Raw genomic sequence first — 14,823 nt, 5'->3', positions numbered from 1 at the left:
ACGACAAATGCTTTAAAAATAATAGGTCAGGGAAAACGCTATGGCTTTATTTGGGAATTTCAACATCTGGCTGCACCTGCAGAAGCATGAACATGAACCATGTGCCAGCTGCCAGAGCAAAAAGAATCTCAAATCTAGGGCAAGTGGGTCCAATGAGAATCAACGCTTCTGATTCCACGGGGTCAGCCTAGTTCTTCTGTATATTCTGAAATAAACCATTGCCCACTGTGGTAAGTAACAATGAGAAGCAAAACAGCTCGCAGGCATATGGTACTTTGCTAGGTACCAAGTGTGTTAGCTCCATGAATGCGTTCAATCCTCAGAACATTGTTATTAAGATTTCCTTTTTTTTGTTTACATAAAGAAACTAGCCCAAGATCATACGGATGGGAAAAGGCAGAGCTGAGATTCAAGCTTGGGTTCAGTATGTGCACTCTTAATTGAGGCACCCCGTTGTGTCCGGTCCATCAGCCTAGTTAACCTAAGGTCGGGGGCTGACACATCTTGGCCATGGGCCAAATCCAGCCCACCACTTGTTTTTGTATGGCCTGTGAGCTAAGAACAGTTTTTGTGGTTTTAAATGACTTTTTTTTTAATCTAAAGGAGTATTAGATTTTGTGACCTGTAAACATTACATAACATGTACGTTTCAGCGCCCATAAAGTTTTATTGGAACACAAGCATCGTTCATTCGTTTACACATCATCTAAGGCTGCTTTTGCACGGAAATGGTAGAGCTGAGTAGAAACTGTATGGCCCAAAAGACCAAAAATATTTACTATTTGACTCTTTGAAGACAAAGTTTGCCTGAGGTCATCAATTGAGCCACTAAGGGAAGGGAAGAAGCCAGATTCACCAAAAATAACATGGAGGCTGGCTGAATGGGTCAAGTTCATCCATCTGTCTCAAGTACAGGTATAGAAGTTACCAGTTAAAGCTTTGTTGAATGCTGGTCTATTGGAATGTTCCAGGACATTCTGGAATTTCTGAGTCCTCCACAGCAACTTCTGTCTTAAAAGAAAGACAAGAAATGACAAGTTGCAGTTGGGACAAAATGGCGAAAAGGTGATTTCATGTAATGTTTTTCAACATTTTACAAAATCCATTTTTGTACTTTCAGATGGGGGAAATAACCCACCAAGATCATTGCAATAACATTCCCACCTGGTGATGGTTCAAGGCAGGACAGCATTTTCTGGAAAATTTAAGATTTCCAAATTAAACTCTTTGAACAACAAAGCAAAACTCTTTCAAACTGAGCAAGAGAGTTCCATGATTAAATGTTGTGTTTTGTTTTTTTAGCAATAATAAAATGTCAGTAAATTGTATTTGCTTAAAATAAAATCAGACTAGTTTATTTTTTTAATTAAACAGCCTTTTGAGGGGCGCCCGGGTGGTTTAGCTGGTTAGGCATCCGACTCTTGATTTCAGCTCAGATCATGATCCAGGGTCATGGGATCGAGCCCTGCGGTGGGGGCTCTGCACAGGCAGCACGGAGCCTGTTTGGGATTCTCTGTCTCCCTCCCTCTCTGCCCCTCCCCGACTCACACTGTGCCTGTGTCTCTCAAAATAAATAAATAAACTTAAAAAAAAAAAAACACGAAAAAACAGCTTTTTGAATGAAGTTAATTGTTTCTCAGGTGTAAACTATATTTTAATATTTAGAATTAACTAAACACTGGCTCAAAGTCACCAAATGCTAAAAATAGATACATATGCCTGTCTTGGAAGTAAGAGTGAATAAAACCATTTGTTCTCTAAAATATTTTAAATATTTGCTCTGGAATAACAGTTGTACTATTATTTCACATAATCTCTATCAAATGGATTTGTTCAGTAGAGAGAAATCAAAAGCTGACTTACACCAAATCTGAATTCGTGATTTTTAAATGTTTCAACGACCGATTGTTCAGCCACCCCCCAAAGGAAATGACATGCTTCAGGAAACATCTATGCAGATCCAGGCAGCTCTGGATTTTTGCAGACCTGAACTGAGATGTGCTAAATAGCAAATAAAGGAGAAGAGTAAATGTTCCACTCCACTCCATCGTCATTTACTGATTCCTTCCCTCTTAGCGCCTCACTCTCTGCTAGATTCTGGAGCCACGAAGAGGACAGGGACACATTTGCCACCCTTACGTGGGTTCTCAACTATCATTTTTGACACCTTTCCTACACTTCTACTTCCGGAGGGGTTTTTCTCCACCTTTCTGATTATTCTGTCCCACCTGGTGATGTCAGTCTCTCCCGCTGATGGTCTTACATTCACAGGAGACGTTTTAGGCGATCGCTTTCCACATGCTTCCTGGTCTCCAGGAATAGAAGTGTGCAGCCTGCCAACATAACAGCACGTCAATCGGTTGTCCGTTGCCACAATCACGCTACGCAACTAATCTGTTATAACAATAATGCTACACAACAATCATAACACTTCAATAGATATAAGAGTCCGCATCCATTCAGCTCATGAGACTCTGAGGTGAAGCTGGTCTGGCCGCACTCGGCAGAGGCCTGGCTGCAGGGGGTGAGTACATTTGCCGGGCTGGGCCGGGCTTGTTTGCATGTGTGGAGGTCAGCTGGCTGTTGGCCGATCCAAGGTGGCCCAGTTCATCAACCTGCAGGCTAGCCCAGGCAGGTCCTTGTCATGGAGATGACAGAGAGGGCAAGAGTGACCAGGCCAAATAGTTCAAGGTGCCTTTCAAGTTTCTGCCTGTATCACGTCAGCTGCCATCCCACGGGCCAAATTAGTCACTTGGCCGAGCCCAGCTTTGGAATGGAAGGGTCACACTAAGTGACATGGTGGGCAGTGGGGGCATCCTTTGCAGTCCACCACGCATGTGAGCAAAACTAAGAACTCCAAATGTAGATTATCTTTATTATGAAATATGTAAGCGGAAGTCTATGTAAATCAACGAACAGGAATCGTGTCATGAGGCGATTGCGAACGTCACTCTATATTTTAAAGGATCTCAGCAAAGTGTTAGACTCCATCTGCTGAACCTGGTCCAGGCTAGTCCTTTCTTGATACCTCCCACAGCTCAGGAGATACTGGGACACAGGGGCAGCCTGAAATCAGCGTGGGTCCCAGGATGACAGTTACCACCATACGTGACGTCGAGAACAGCAAGAAATTATCACTTCTCTCTTGGTTGTTGGAAGCAGGTCAAAGGCAAATACAAATACCTCTAATAGCCAATTAAGTTAAAGGAAAGTTCACATTCCCACCTGCAGAAAAATACAGAACTTCCTCAGGAACAGGAGCATGCCCAGTAAGGATACCTAATAGCCCCATCCGTTTTGAGACATAATTGCATATAACCCCTGTCCTCTGAATAAAGTAAACTTAAGCCAATTGAAACTAAAGTTGTCTAGACTAACTCACTAAGCGTGTGAATGTTGATAGTGTTGAGGAGACAGAGGCATCAGGGTATATATCACAAAAAAAAAAAAACTGACGAGTGGAAAAATGGGCACAGCTTATATGGACCTTGGTGACAGGAACTGTTTCCTTTTTTTAATTGTGATTTAAGAAAGCATATGGCATGAGATCTACCCTCTTGACAGAATCTTAAATATGCAGTATGGTGTTAACTCTACACACGATGCTGTACAGCCGATCTCTAGAACTGTTCCATCTTGCATGACTGAGACTTTAATTTTTTTTTAACGTTTATTTATTTTTGAGACAGAGAGAGACAGAGCATGAATGCGGGAGGATCAGAGAGAGAGGGAGACACAGAATCTGAAACAGGCTCCAGGCTCTGAGCTGTCAGCACAGAGCCCGACGTGGGGCTCGAACTCACGGACGTGAGATCATGACCTGGGCCGAAGTCGGACGCTCAACCGACTGAGCCACCCAGGCGCCCCGCATGACTGAGACTTTATACCCACTGAACAGCAGCTCCACAGCTCCCCCTCTACCAGCCACTCTCCTTTCTGTTCCGATGAGGCCGACTGTTTCAGACACCTCATAAAAGTAGAATCTTGTAGAATTTGTCCTTCTATGGGGACAAATTCTGTCCTGTGACGAGCTTAGTTCACTTAGCATAGTGTCCTCCAAGTTCATTCATAGTATAGCATATGTAGCACATTTCTTTATCCCTTCATCCATCCATCATGGATATTTGGGTTGTTTCTACCCCTTAGTAATTATAAATCATGCTACAGGGAACATAGGACTGCGAATCCCTGTGTGAGACCCTGATTCAATTCTATGGGATAAATACCCAGAAGTGGGATTGCTTCATAGTAGGGTGGTTCTGTTTTTCATTTGTTGAGGAAATTCCATATTGTTTTCATGGAGGCTACACCAATTTACATTCCCACCAACAGAGCACAAGGGCTTTACTCTCTCCATATTTCTTACAACACTTATTTTCTGGGTTTTTTATAATGGCCATCCTAAAAGGTATGAGGTGGTATCTTATTGTGGTTTTAATTTGCATTTCCCTGATATTAGTGACACTGAGCATCATTTTGTAGACTATGTCTTCTTATCCACGTAATAGATGCCATGTTTATTTTACATTATTGAAAACAGGATAGGTTCTCTTGGTATATGTTCTTGGGAGATTCAAACACAAAAAGCTATTTCACTCTATAATACTTGTTTCACATATTAATAACGATAAAATACTTAACACAACAAAACCGCATGTACTGCTTAGCAGAAAAACTCAAAAACTCCCCATTCATTCTCCTAGAATAATCTGCCTTTACTTAAGGGTTTTTGTACCCACTGTCAGAAGACTCAGTCTTCAGAATATAAGCTCTCATCCCTCCTTAAAGGTATGAATAGTTGTCACAAGCATCTTTCCATTACTGCAAAAAGGAAAGGAGGGGAAACAAAAGAAATTCACAGTATGGGAGAGGAGGTCATTCCATACTCAGACATGGGTTTGTGCTAATGGGCTGTGCTTATTCAATCAACAGGATCACTTTGACACATACAAACGCCACGTATTAGCCCTCCACTCGGGACAGGCTACATAATTTGCAGGCCTAGTGCAAGATGAAAATGCATAACCTGTTGTTCAAAACTTATTAAGAGTTTCAAGACAGCAACTGCAGCACATTAAACCAAGTGCCAGGACCTTCTAACTGGAGGGTAGTCATGCCCATGAAACCAGGGCGGCCTCCATGGTAAAAAGAAAAGAGGATCTTTTTGGGGCACCTGTCATACGTCAGAAAAATATGCACGACTAGCCCTGTGCTCCAAAAGTAGCACTAGAAGTGGTAGATAAGACCCTTCAAAACCAATGGGGAAAGAGGGCCCACAAATTGCACCTGTCGATATCAATTTTTTTTTCTAGAAAATTCCAAGGATCACTTAATTTCAACACCCAGAGTTTGGAGTTTTGCAGTCAGCCAGGGCCAGACCACAAGGCATCAGTGCTTCCTTGCTTGTCATAATTAATTTCTTGGCAGTCGTTGCCGGGGGAGAGAAAAGTTACTGAGAATGACATAGTCACGCAATCTCCCCAACTGACATGAACACACTCAGTTCAGAGGAGACTTGGGGAAACCCGAATCAAACCCGGCTTTACCACGCTCCGTGTAACTTACTAACCTTAAACAGTGAGACAGCCATGAGAATAAGAAAGGAATTTAATAATGGGAAGTCATCTTTCCTAAGTACTTGCAATTAGCAGCGATCCTAAGAATTTCACAATATGAAAATGGACATTTTGAGAAACCTAGCTTTGCAGCACTCAGCACTTAAGTAACCAAGTTTCCTTAAGCTTGTGGTGATTTATGAAGTAAGCAGTTGGCCTCTTCATCTATTATTGTTGTCACCAGATTTATCTCCTTTAAAAAGTTTTTATTTATTTGAAAAAAATATAACCGGCAATACAATCAGAACCTGAGTGATTTCTTCTTGATTCTGCAAATTACATTAATGACATAATAACTTTAATATAAAAACCAGGGCTGTCAGTTGGACACATCATCCAGTCGATGGAAACAAATCATTTTCTCTTATGTTTAATGATTCTCCCAAGAAGTAAATCTAAGAAAACAGCACAGTCAATCAATGAGGAGGTCGCATATAATTGTCTCTCTCATCAGCAGAATTGAAAACAAAAGTTTCCTTTATTGTGTGAATTTCAACTAGTGGAAATCAATTCTTGCACACAGAGGGAGGGGAATGCATGGGGTGGACAGACATCAATGTCTGATTTTGATATTGTAAAGTCCCAGCAGGACAATTATTGCTTACCATGGCTTTTTGTGACTGTCCAAATACTCTGCAAGTCAAGGTTAACTTACCTCTTTCAGGAAGACTCTGATTCTTTAAACCATGTCATGTACAATAGGGAGCTTGGAGAGTCTACGGTCCTGTCCTAACTTTGTCATGTGTCATGTTCTTGGAAAGACTGGAGACACCCTTCTCGATGAGGGCAGGCTGTGCAGTGAAGACATGATGTTTGCAGACTGAGAGCCATGTGTCTGGGTTGAACCCACCTGCAGAGCTGCGTGGAGCTTCTTTGAACCTGGAGCTGCCCAAGAAGAACATGACAGGGGACCACTAAGTTATGTCTGACTGCTCCTTTTAGACACAGCCCAGCCAGGTCAATCATCCTAAAGCACGGCCACCCACATGCCCTTCTTCAAACACCCTAGAGTGCCTCCCATCGCCAGCTGTCCACTTCTCCACATCTGCACTGCCCTTTTCCTCGTCCCAGTCCCCAGGGGAGCATGGATTCAGGGTTGGGACCTCAGCTTTGCATTTTCAGGGCTTTGATTTTATTAGCTCACCCAGGGTATATTCACACCAACCAAGCTCCTGAGGCTGAGTCATAGCCAGAATAAGTTTTCAGGAAAATGTAATCACTCGGTAAGTAGAATTTTTCACCGGCTGCTCAGTATTTTCTTGAAAAAGAATCCCGAGGACTCTCAGTGGTCAAGGAGTAGAGCATGAGGAGTTGGTTGATCTTCATGAACAGTGCAGTCGTGGGATGATAGCCAGCATCAGTCAGGAAGTATTTGTTGTATGTCTACCAGCTGTCAAGTTCCAGGCCCTTGGGGTTCTTCAGTGAACAAAAATGACAAAAGAACAAATTCCTTGTAGAGCTCGTATTCTATGGGCAGAGACAGACACTAAAAACAGTACATGATGAAGTAAGTAAATGATAGCAGTAAAAAAAAACAAATATATATAGCACTTACAATGTGGTTGATGCTGTTTTAAAGAGTTCGTTTATTCCTCATAACATTCCACTTATCAGATCGTATTATCATCCCAGGTTCGCAGAGGAGGGCACTGGCTTGCCAAAGGTCACATGTCTGACAAGAGGTAGATCCCATCCATCCTCTATGACTTTTCTACTTCTTTGTACCTTATGGATACATATATACTTTACACCTTCGTACCTTCTGGATATATTTGTAGGATAAAATCCTAGAAGCAAAATTATGGGATCCAAAGGTATGTGTATTTTAAAGTTTATTTATTATTTTCAGAGAGAGTGTGAACAGGGGAGTGGCAGACAGAGAGGGAGAGAAAGAGAGTCCTAAGCAGGCCCCACGCTGTCAGCACAGAGCCAGATGTGGAGATCAAACCCACAAACGCTTAAGATCATGACCTAAGCCAAAACCAAGAGTCAGAGGCTCTACTGACTGTGCCACCCAGATGCCCCAAAGTATGTGTATTTTAAATCTTGATTGATCATTTCAAATCACTTTCCACAGAGGTCTTACCAATTTACAATTTATAATATGAGAGGGCTTTTCTCCACATGCCCTTAATGGCACTGCATACATCCAGAGTTTTTAATTTTTTTTTCAACGTTTTTTATTTATTTTTGGGACAGAGAGAGACAGAGCATGAACGGGGGAGGGGCAGAGAGAGAGGGAGACACAGAATCGGAAACAGGCTCCAGGCTCTGAGCCATCAGCCCAGAGCCCGACGCGGGGCTCGAACTCACGGACCGCGAGATCGTGCCCTGAGCTGAAGTCGGACGCTTAACCGACTGCGCCACCCAGGCGCCCCAAGAGTTTTTTATCTTTATCAAGCTGATAGATGAGGAATGGCATCTCGTTTAGTATTTTAATTTCCAACTCTTTAATTGTGAGTGTGACCGAACATTTCTTTCTTTGTTAATTGACCGTGTGCGTCCGTGTGCGTGAGTGAACTGCCTGTTCTTGTCCTTTGCCCATTTTCTTTTGGGTTATTCATTTTTTTTTATTAACTCATATGAGCTTTTTGTACATTAATGAAATTAACCCTTTGTCATTTATGTTCCAGGTAGTTGACCCAGTTTTTTACTTATTTTTTGTCTTTAAGATTTTTTTCTATGTGAACGTTTAACATAGCTCTCATTTTTTCACTTTATACTTTCTGTTTTTACTGATTCACTTACTGAGAATCTCAAAGGCCTTTTCTCTATATCAGGGTGCATTGAACTCAAATGGACTAAAATTTCAATTTATATTTCCAAAAGAATTTTATTCCAAATGAGCTACATATTTTGACTTTCAAAATAATACTATTTCAAAAATATGATTCATGATGTGTCTATGGCCAAGTGGGACAGAGGACATTATGGATTGGTGGGTTCACAACTGGTTAAAATATTTTATTCTGTTAATATTAATCGAGATCCATGCAACCTAAAAGAAGATGGTATCTAGTGGCATATAACTAGTCTCCGTATTTAGTTCCATCCTGTTCGATTTTTTTTATTAAATACTTGAATTAGAATACAACGGGTATCCTTTCTGGATTTAGCAATGGCACAAAGCTGGATGGATGTTAATACGCTAGATGTCAGATACATATTCAAATCGACTTTGACAGCTTGGAACAATCAGCAAAACTAATAAGATGAAATTTAATAGGGACAAATGTAAAGTTCTGCAATGAGGTTTAAAAAAATGTTGGACCAATTATAAGATGAGAGACACCTGAGCCACTGGCAATTCAAATAAAACTGTTGAGGGTGTTTCATTTAATGAAACTTGCAATACTGGCCAATAGACAGAATTGCCAGAAGAGCTAATGAGATCTTGAATTGCATTAACAGAAATATTTCACCCAGAATAAAAACAGTAAGAGTCCCAGAGGTATGTTTTGCTGGTATGCCTGAGCTGAGAGAACTGTTTTAGTTCTGAGTGTCATATTTTAAGAGAGATACGTTGACAAAATGCAGTTCCTCCAAGAATGGAAACCATGCCATTGGGATATTTAAGCTAGAAAAAAAAAATACGTTACTGGAGAGTGAGTAATCACCTTTAGATATTCAAAGGACTATGATACGGAAGCATGATTTTACTTATCCTTTGTAATCACAGAGAGTGGGACTGAGACAGTGCGGTCACAGAAAGGGAAACATCTACTCTGTTTAAGAAAGAATTCTCTACTATTTGGAGCTGTCCACAGATTGAATGATTGCCTGATGAGTGAGATTTACGTCATCAAGAATATTCAAGTGAGGTTCAGGGGTGTCGTAAGAGAGGTCAAGCACTGGTTGAGATCGGATATAAAATCAGTCACAGGGCATTTGTTACATGTTAAACAGAACCAGGTTTGCAGCTTCAATGTTAGTCCTATAATAATGTCACCTTCAATTACCAGTATCCCATTAAGCATTGGCTGAATGGGAAAGAGAGGGACACGGTTGGTTTCAAGCTCTCTTATATAAGCTGCAGCCAAGGATATGAGTGCACCCTTGGAAGTATGTCTTGCATGAGAACATCCATCATGTCTGCTAAGGCAGGGGGAGAAAAGATGAAAAACCACTGGTCCAATGCTCTTTCAAAATTCCTTCCATTCTGGAGAACCTAAGATCTTGCACCTGGGAAAGCTGGGGTAGCTTCGGTCAGGAGAAAGTGATTGGAGACGGCTGGCAGAGGTTTAGGAAAGCAGTAGCTGCATCGGAGGTGAGGAGGGGTTTGGCCACAGGTAGGTTCTCCAGAGCGGGAGGTGGGAATTGGGTTAGTAAACAAACGAACTAAGGAAGAGATCAAAAGTGGAGCTTGGTCACATGGCAAGAAGCAAGAAACTAACTTTTGAAAGTAGAGTTCAATGAAACCAAGACCCGCATGCTCTTGAGCCAGCCTATTTCTGCCAACGTCATCCCCTATCCTACCCTGGTCACACCGGACAGCTGCAGTTCCTGAACACATGGCCCTCTCATTACACCTGCTGTCCCCTCTGCCTGGAACGTTCTCCCCGCCTTTATCCATGGCGCTCTATCAGTCCTTCCTCCAGACCTGGCTCACACATCTGCGTGAAGTCTTCCCAGGCCTCTCCATGCAGAGATAGGCACCTCCTTCTCTGTGTTCTAAAAGCTCCTTCCACATAAGGATTATATTAGTAATTATTAGTATGAATTATTCTTAATGTCTGACTGCTGCACTAGACCATGAGCCCCTCAGAGCTAGAAACAATGTTCCACTGATTTTTCAAATCGTGCCAGGTACATATTTGTGGCTCAATAGGTATATGATGAATGAATAAGCGAAGGAGTGAAGGAGTCAAAGACCGGCAGCACCGCTGAGGTCATGCTGTGGACGCAGATGTCCTGTCCCTTCAGCCACGAAGGGGGGTGAGCCCTCATGTGACGGCTGAGTAGCCCCAGCTGTGGAGATTGAAATAGTTCCGGGATAGAGACCAGAGCATGCCATTACACATGATTCCCAAATTTTCCTGAAATCTTCTAGAGACCCTCGTACAGTGTTTCGCCTAAATATAACGGTCCGCACAGTATGTATAGGTATTGTGCAAATGATAAACAAACGTATGAATAAATGGATGAAGACCCACTTCCTCAAGTGCGAACTGTTTTTGCTGAGTCTGAATGCCTACCCCTCCCTGCTTCCAAGACTTACTTCACTTCCTTCTGAGGCATCCCCTGTCCTCTGCTCATTCTGGTCAGCGAGGTGCCTGACTCAGATGAACGACCACCTCACGCCAGTTTTGGCTGGTCGCCAGTGAGGGATGACCTCACCCATCTGTTCACGTGCTCCCTGCTCTGTGACTCAGTGCTCCACTACTCCCATTGCCATTGCCTTTCCCAACCAGAAAGCCGCTCTCAGGAAATGGCACTCCTCACATCTGCCCTGCTCGAGCCTCAGGTCCTACCCCTGGAAGTCCATTTCTGTCTCCAGGCATCGCTTGTAAGGACCCCTGTCTCCCTCCCCTATTTAAGTATTTTTTTAATCCTTCCAACACAGGCCTATCTAAATGAGGCCAATGCTTACTTAGCACCTGTCATATGTCATCCCCTGCGCAAAGGCCTGAAGACACAGGGATGAATGGCATACAGCTGTGTTCCTGGTATTCTGCCTCCCGCTGGCTGCCCTGGCCCCAGACCTGGGCTCGCCGTCACCCTGCCTCCCTAGGACTGCATTATCCTGGGTTTCTTTAGAATGTTACTTTCTCCCAGGAGACTTCGAATCCGTCTTCTTGGAAACCTACCACAGCATCTAGCCCCATGCTAGATTCGTAGTAGGCACAATAAGTATTTGTCACCTGAGCCAGAGGGCGTGGGTTTTCATGGGTTGACATGAAACCCATGTCATCTTAGGAAAAAACCTCCAGATCTCTTGATTTTCTTGGACTGGACACGGGATGGGGAATTTTACTCTTTCCCCTTTAGTTTTCTCATTAGAGAAAATAACTACATTTTCAGAATGTAAAACAGGAATTAAAATCATCTCATTTGGGTTATATTTTTCAGTGTAATGATACGGTTTGCACTCTCTTTGCCAGAAAACTTGGATTCTGTGACATTTTTAAGCTATGGCTCCTGGGTTTTTTTTCCTTCTTTGTGCCTGGGTTCAGTTTGTGCCTAGGGTTGATCTTTATGTCAGAGAGTGGAAAGACATGAGGAAAACAAGCCGGACCCACAATTCAGAAACACGTTCTCTATACCGAAAGATATGTACCATCAGCTAACGGTAAAGTCTTTCCCTTTCTATGCACCTGACTCTTTTTGTCAGAAAAGCACTTCTCTTCTCAAAGGAAAAAAAATAATAAACTAAAATGTAAGCCACCATTAGGAGTATAAAAAAGATTGTAGATAGCTGGAAAACGGATTACGCAGCGCAACAGGATGAAATAAACCACGGCACCAAAAGCCGGGGCTGCTGAGGATCAATTACCACCGAGCCCGGTAATGATCTTCTTACATCAAAAGCCCTTTCAAGACATAGCAACATACCTGCCCTGCAAAGACTCTTGAACCAGAGGATAATGTAATCATCAATACTATATCCTTTCTCTTTTGTGAGCACTTTAGAAAAAGCCCGGTGGAGTAGTGACTCTGGTATTAAGTGTCATTTTAAACAATACCTTGAAACCATAATGCAATCTTACTCCTGAAACGCGAAGTGTTTGCTGCCACGGTGGGTACACCTGTCGCGTCTGGTTGCTTATAGAATAAATCTGTGATTTCCTTTCCACTTGCTTTCTCACTTCTTGGCCGGCTGAGTAAGTTGCAAATCAGTTGAACTTACCCCTCGTTTCTGTTTTGTTTCAGGATCTGGTATTTGTTTGTGCTTTATCTTCCCCTACCTCTTAATAAAAAGAGTAAACCAGTCTGCCTGTGAGCGTATTGACTGCGCTAAGAATGTGGGATTGTGTTGCAAAGGAGCTCAGGCCTGCAATGTTATCACTCAGCAGGACTGGGTCCCATCAGAAGGCACATGGCGTGCCATGACGTAGCTGGTCTTGGAGCACAAAAGCAGACTTTTCTCTGTGAATTAGACAAACCCCACAAAAGGCCACAATAGCTAGCATAAACACCATTTAATACCATTCACAGGCTAGTGAAGAGATGGGCGTTGACTAAGAATTGCCACAAAGCCAGGACATTGTGGTCAGATGAAAGGGGGCCTAGTGAACAGGAAGCATCATTGGAGCAGGCTGACAGTCACCATATAACGGCGGGATTGTGGGGCTGGCACTTACCCCAAGGGTCTTTGCAGTCAGAAAAATAAAGAGAAATTAAAGCATAAGGAATCCTCTTTGTGGGCACTTAAAGCCCATGAAGCAACACAAGAAGCTATACAATTGTCTTTTCAAGACTCGTCTGTGCTTTAGATAATTATGAAAAGGAAACATTTGGGGTGTGCTTACTTATAGGATTCTATATCACCCATTGGGAAAACTCATCTGTAAAAACAGATGAAATTTTCACAGCGATATGAATAGCTGTATAAGCTCTCGCCTCATTTTAAAACAGGAAGAACTAACTGCAGCTGGATTAGTGGAGCTCTTCGCCATTTCTGGAAGCTTCTTTTTGGTACATGAGGTGTCCAGGGCAGGGCACCCTCATTTTTCACCAGGTACATGAAGAAAAATAAATTTAAATAATTTATTAAATGAATAAACCCTTGGAAATAGAATACCTACCTTTAAAACATTTATGTCTCTGTTTAAAGGAAGTTAACTTATATGGACATTTTAAAGTAGGAATTTAAAGTACTTTAATTCTGAAGCAAATCTGTAATGCTAATCATCCTTTGGTGCATACTGAGTTTGTTTGTTTGTTTGTTTTAACATAATAGGTATACCAAATAGAGTGAGGAAGATTGGTGCTGAAAATATAGAAAGATTTTAGAAGCGACCCTAGAATGTTCTGGAATGTCATTTCACTGAACAAGAAATGAGAGCCAGGGAGTTTAGTGACCAGCATAGTCATATAAGTAGTAACAGCAGCTCTGGTTAGATTTCAGTTCTCCTGATTCCCTGTTCTACGATTTTGAATAGAGAAAAAAAATTTTTGAGTGTAGAAATAATTTTCCTGCACTATGTCTCTCAAAAATAAATAAACATTAAAAAAAAATTAAGAAAAAAAAAAAGGGAACGCCTGGGTGGCTCAGTCGGTTAAGTGTCTGACTTCAGCTCAGGTCATGATCTCACCGCTTGTGAGTTCGAGCCCTGTGTCGGGCTCTGTGCTGACAGCTCAGAGCCTGGAGCCTGCTTCAGATTCTGTGTCTCCCTCCCTCTCTGCCCCTCACCCACTAGCACTCTTGTCTCTCAAAAATAAATAAACAGTAAAAAAAATTTTTCAATTAAAATTAAAAAAATTTTTTTAATAAAAATAAAACCAAAAAATTAAAAAAAAGAAATAATAATTTTCCGTGTAAAATAAACTTTTCGGTTCTTCATTTAGCTGTTTAATCTTGAACAGTTGCCTACCCTCTCTGCACCTCACTTTTACTATCCGTACACTGGGGTTAGCCTGCCTCATAGGGTTGTGGAGAGGGATTAAACGAGTTAGTGTATGTAAAGTGTTCAGCACAGTACCTGACCTCAAGTCATGCGATATAAACAGCTGCTATTCTAATGTTTATAAAACAACAGAGAGGGCTTTGAAGACCACAGCCTCATCGAACCCTGGGGCCATGGGGGAACATCTGGATGGCCTCCATTGGCAGGTGAGGAGTCTGCAGACCAAAGAGGCTGGATTGGCCCAAGGCAGACTGACAGGACCAGTTCCCAGGTCTAAGTGCAAACCACAGCTCTTTGTCTAACACCACTGTCCTGTCTCCTAAGACCTTATGAAATACTCTGAGAGCAGTGAATCCACCCAGTGTCATCAAGCAAGAAGAATAAGGCTGTTGGTAGAAACTGACTCTGTACATTAAATTGTCTTTTCTTTGGAGCAATGTTTCTCAAATTTTAGTGTGAATTTAAAAAAAAAAAAAAAAAGAGTGGAGGGGCACCTGGGTGGCTCAGTCAGTTAAGTGTTCGACTCTGGCTCAGGTCATGATCTCACCGTTTGTGAGTTCGAGCCCCGCGTCTGGCTCTGTGCTGACAGCTCAGAGCCTGGAACCTGCTTCAGATTCTGTATCTCCCTCTCCCTCTGACCC

At 42.3% G+C, this 14,823-nt stretch overlaps 1 long non-coding RNA gene across 1 annotated transcript in view; it reads right to left on the bottom strand.

The window, feature by feature from the left end:
• Positions 1-5,338: 5,338 nt before the first annotated feature.
• LOC121037794 (uncharacterized) overlaps positions 5,339-14,823 on the bottom strand; it is a 63,475-nt gene continuing 53,990 nt past the window's right edge. The window contains exons 11-12 of the long non-coding RNA XR_005793982.1: positions 6,760-7,101; positions 5,339-6,500 (exon numbers count right to left, since the gene is read on the bottom strand). This is a non-coding gene — a long non-coding RNA (uncharacterized LOC121037794). The remainder of the gene's footprint in view (positions 6,501-6,759; positions 7,102-14,823) is intronic.

The sequence above is a fragment of the Herpailurus yagouaroundi genome, unplaced genomic scaffold (genome assembly GCF_014898765.1).
Source record: "Herpailurus yagouaroundi ecotype Mexico unplaced genomic scaffold, PumYag 164, whole genome shotgun sequence".
NCBI lineage: Eukaryota > Metazoa > Chordata > Mammalia > Carnivora > Felidae > Herpailurus > Herpailurus yagouaroundi.
The sequence above is the reverse complement of the archived record's forward strand: the minus strand, read 5'-3'. Positions and strand labels throughout refer to the sequence as shown.